This window comes from Meriones unguiculatus (genome assembly GCF_030254825.1).
Source record: "Meriones unguiculatus strain TT.TT164.6M chromosome Y unlocalized genomic scaffold, Bangor_MerUng_6.1 ChrY_unordered_Scaffold_25, whole genome shotgun sequence".
NCBI classification, from domain to species: Eukaryota; Metazoa; Chordata; class Mammalia; order Rodentia; family Muridae; genus Meriones; species Meriones unguiculatus.
This window is the reverse complement of record NW_026843710.1, coordinates 12731025-12736239: the sequence shown is the minus strand read 5'-3', so window position 1 is coordinate 12736239 and position 5215 is coordinate 12731025. Positions and strand designations below refer to the sequence as shown.

The window sequence follows — 5215 nt, the reverse complement described above, 5'->3', positions numbered from 1 at the left end:
AGTTCTTTGTCAGGAATTTTTTATATTTATCATGTTCTTTGATAGATACATCAATTTCTTCCATTGTATCTTCCACAACTGAGATTCTTTCTTCCAGCTCTTGTAGTATATTGGCTATGCTTACCTCTGTATGTAGTTCCTGTTTTTTTCTCTAAGTTCTTTGTTCCACAATTTCATCTATTTGTGTTTTCTTTAATTTCTTAAAAAAAATATGGAACTCTACATGAATGTGCATGTCATCCTTTATCGTGGGCTATGCTAATCTTCTCTGTAGCTTTCCAATTTTAGCATATTTGCTGCCAAAGCAAGCAACACATATTTCTTTCAAGTGGTCATTAAAAAATTCACTTGTCGCTGACTTGTCAGTTTCACATTATCAGAGATTCAATCATTAATTGGTAAATGCACACTTGTCCTCAGTCAGTGGATTATTATTATTATTGTGTGTGTGTGTGTATGTGAAAATGCTCCCTGGCCAAGTCAAATCTTTGAACAAAAAGCATTTAATTAGTACATTGCTTGTATTGTTAGAGAAGCCATCCATGATATCACCTCAGCAAACAATCATATTGTTGTAGTCCTCCACCAAATCTGAGAGCTTTTCATACTGAACCACAAGTGGCAGGCAGAGAGAGGGATAATGTAAGAGACAGAAAGAGAAGGCTAGAGAAACAGATTCAGAAATAGAGATACCAAGACCAACATAAACAATAATATAAAATGTCAGAGACTGAGAGACAGACATTCCATTCTGTCTGGTCACTTTCATTGGCATATCAACCTCGAAGCTCACCCTCCCATAATATAAATCCAAAAAGAATTATATTTTTTTATTATTTTTATTTTAGTTTTTATAAATTACATTTTATTCACTTTGTTTCCTCTCAAAAAACCTCATCTGTTCCCAATCCCACCTTCCTTCCCCCTTCTCCACACATGTCCCTCCCCAAGTCCACTGATTAGGGGAAGTCTTCCTCTCCTTCTTTCTGATCCTAATCTATCAGATCTCATCAGGAGTGGCCACATTCTCTTTTTCTGTGGCCTGATGAGGCTGCTCCCCCATCAGGGTGAGAATATCAATAAGAAGGCAAATCAGTTCATGTCAAGGGAATCCCTATTCCCATTACTATGGAACCCAAATGGACACTGAGCATCCATAGGCTACATTTGTGCAGAGGTTCTAGGTTATCACCATGCATGATACTTGGTTAGAGTATGAGTCTCAAGAAAGATAATTGTGCTCAGATTTTTATGGTCCTGTTGCTGTCCTTGTGGAGCCCCTGTCCTCTCCAGATCTTAGTATTTCCCACTTCTTTCCTTAGAGTCCATGCACTCTGTCCAACAGTTGGCCTTAAGTATCAGCATCTGCTTTGATAGTCTGCAGGGCAGAGCCTTTCAGAGTTTTTCTGTGGTAGGCTTCTAGCTAGTTCCCTGTTTTCTGCTTCTTCTGTGGTTCATCATCTTTGCCTTTTGGGATGCCAGTAGATAATTTTAGCCAGTCCTCCATCTTGATTAGTTTCTGTAGGTGTACATATTTTAGTAGGTTTATCCTATATTATATGTCTATTTCAGTGAACATATAATGTGAATGTCATTTTGTTTCTGGAATAGCTCACTCAGGATGATCCTCACCAGTTCCCACCTTTTCTCTGCAAATTTCATGATTTTTTTTTTAAATTTTATTTATTATTTATTACAATTTGTTCAACTTTTCCATTATTTTATTTTTAATTGTACTTTATTTACTTTGTATCCCCCCTCTAGTTTCCTCCCTCCTGCCCTCCCAATCCCTACCTTTTCCCCCTTCTAGCACATTCCCTTCCCAAGTCCATTGGTAGGGTAGGGTTTCTTTATATTCCTTCTGATCCTAGTCTGTTAGGTCCTTGTTTTCTTTTCTTTTTTTCTTTTTAATTTATTTTTTATTTTTTAATTTAATTCATTTTTTTAAATTTTATTAATTATACTTTATTCATTTTGTATCCCCCCATAAGCCTCTCCCTACTCCTCTCCTGATCCCAACCTTCCTCCCCTTTCTGCATGCATGCCACTCCCCAAGTCCACTGATAGGGGAGATTCTCCTTTCCTTTCTGATATTAGTCTATCAGTTCACATCAAAAGTGGGAGCATTGTCCTCTACTGTGGCCTGGTAAGGCTGCTCCCCCCTCAGGGGGAGGTGATCAAAGAGCAGGCCAATCAGATTATGTCAGAGGCAGTCTGTCTTCATATTATTATGTAACCCACTTGGACACTGAACTGCCATGGGCTACATCCCTGCAGGGGTTCTAGAGGTTGTGGAGAAAGGGGAACCCTTCTCCACTGCTGGTGAGAATGTAAACTTGCACAACCACTCTGGAAATCAATCTAGCACTTTCTCAGACAACTAGGAATAGCACTTCCCCAAGATCCAGCCATACCACTCCTGGGCATATATCCGAAAGAGGCTCAAGTACACAAAAAGGACATTTGCTCAACCATGTTTGTAGGAGCCTTATTTGTAATAGCCAGAAGCTGGAAACAGCCCGGATGCCCCTCACCTGAAGAATGGATCCAGAAACTGTGGTACTTCTACACAATTGAATATTACTCAGCAATGAAAAATAAAGAAATCATGAAATTTGCAGGTAAATGGTGGGACCTAGAAAGGATCACCCTGAGTGAGTTGTCCCAGAAGCAAAAAGACACACATGGTATATACTCACTCATATAGACATACAACATAGGACAAGCCCACTAAAACCTGTGCATCTAAAGAAACTAAGCAAGAGAGAGGACCCTAACTAAAATGGTCAATCACCATCCTTAAAGGCAAAGAGGATGGACATCAGAAGAAGAAGAAAACAGGAAACAACCTAGGAACCTACCACAGAGGGCCTCTGAAAGCCTCTGCCCTACAGACTATCAAAGCAGATACTGAGCCTGATGGGCAACTGATGGGCAGAGTGAATGGAATTTTATGTAAGAACTGGGAAATAGTAAGAGCAGGAGAGGACAGGGTCTTCACAAGGAGAGCAACAGAACAAGAAAATTTGAACACAGGGAACTTCCCAGAGACTCATACTCCAACCAAGGACTATTCATGGAGATAACCCAGAACCCCTGCACAGATGTAGCCCAAGGCAGTTCAGAGTCCAATTGGGTTACATAGTAATATGAAGAGGGACTGTCTCTGACATAATCTGATTGGCCTGCTCTTTGATCACCTCCCCCTGGGGGGGAGCAGCCTTACCAGGCCATAGTAGAGGACAATGCATCCACTTTTGATGTGAACTGATGGACTAAGATCAGAAAGGAGAGGAGAACCTCCCCTATCAGTGGACTTGGGGCATGGCATGCATGCAGAGGGAGGAGGGAGGATGGGAGGTAGCTATAAAGCTGTTGGAGCTACCACCACAGCTTTAGCCATGAGTCATACTATGCAGACTGCTCAGACCCTAAATGATCTTTTAGCCAATGTAGCGCATGCTTTAGATGTACAAAAAGGAATTAATGCTCAACTAAAAGGAGATTTGATGGTGTTCAATCAGAGGATTGACCTCATGCAGGAGCATACTGATACCCTATGGCAAATCGCTCAACTTGGCTGTCAATGGAAGTATGCTGGACTTTGTGTCCCTAGCATACAGTATGAGAATTTTTCCTGTGCTGCAAATCTGCCTAAACAATTGTCAAGCTATATTTTAGGTAATTGGACTGGAGAATTCAATATTATGATGGAGCAGCTGAGAGTGGCCATTGTCACGGCAAATTCTACCAGAGTGGACGCAGGACTAGCCACAGGATTATCATCATGGATTGCTGCAGCCATGAATCATCTGAAGGAATGGGTGGGCATGGGAGCATTAGCAGGCCTTCTGGTGTTGGTCTCTTTGGTTTGCCTGTGGTGTATATGCAAGATTAGAGTCTCACAACAGCGTAATGCAGCCTTGATCATTCAGGCCTTTACAGCCATTTAGGCAGGACAGTCTCCCCAAGCATGGTTGGATACCATAAAAAGCTAAAATGTTATGCTCAGGATTCGAGGCTAAGCACTGCACTCAGGGCCAGCCCCTTTCGACCCAGAGAAGAGCATGTCTGATTGCATACGGGTTGATGCCCCAGGTCCGCCTCTGAGAAAAAGGTATCGTACAGGTCTGATGCTCTTTGGGTGGATGACACCTAAAAGAACATCGGTACAAAGTCCCAATTTATTTCTAATATCAGAGATCAGACCTCTACTCTTGTCTGATGCATCCAAAACAAAAAGGGGGAACTGTAGAGAGCTGCGTAATGCCACACCTTAAAGATGGAGCTGGCTTCCGCCTTCCACCTTCCTGATGGTCAGTGCTCTCTGTCACAAACAGCTCCATATTTGGCTAAGGCTGAGGATCTGGCTTGCTTCCATGTATGTGGACCTATCTGCATTGCCCACGTGGCACTCTGGGGTTGGCTACCCAGAGGCTACTTAAGCTGTAGGCTGTCTTTCCCCAGGGTCAGAAAATTGTTCAAGGTTCCTGAATAAACTGCATTGAAAAAGAAAAAACAACAATAAAAAAAAGAAACTAAGCAAGAGAGAGGACCCTAACTAAAACGGTCAATCCCCATCCTGAAAGGCAAAGAGGATGGACAGCAGAAGAAGAAGAAAACAGGAAACAATCTAGGAACCTTCTACAGAGGGCTTCTGAAAGCCAGAGAAGAAAACAGGAAACAAACTAGGAACCTACCACAGAGGGCCTCTGAAAGCCTCTGCCCTACAGACTAGCAAAGCAGATGCTGAGCCTGATGGTCAACTGTTGGGCAGAGTAAATGGAATTTTATGTAAGAAGTGGGAAATAGTAAGAGCTGGAGAGGACAGGGTCTCCACAAGGAGAGCAACAAAACAAGAAAATTTGAACACAGGGAACTTCCCAGAGACTCATACTCCAACCAAGGACTATTCATGGAGATAACCTATGTCCTTGTTTTTATTGGATGGGTGGGCCTGGGAGCAGAAGAGGCAGGGGGCAGCAGAGGAGATACAATGTGAACAAATCGTAATAAATAAATACATTAAGAATGGTGTTCAAGGTATTGAGGTATAGAGCTCTTTAGGACTGATGTCTTCTTCTTGGTGGTGGTACCAGGGTGTGGCAAGTCTGAACTCAGTTTTCTTTAAAGGATTTGGCACTGAAACTCTGATCATGTGCCAATGATTAGATGAACAAAATATCTTTCAATTGGTGTATTTTAAAGAAAAAAA

General features: G+C 42.0%; 1 non-coding gene across 1 annotated transcript; it reads right to left on the bottom strand.

Annotated features, from left to right (window-relative positions):
• Positions 1-205: 205 nt before the first annotated feature.
• Positions 206-308, bottom strand: LOC132651829 (U6 spliceosomal RNA). The gene has a single exon (XR_009589389.1). It is a non-coding gene; the product is annotated as a U6 spliceosomal RNA (small nuclear RNA).
• Positions 309-5215: the final 4907 nt, after the last annotated feature.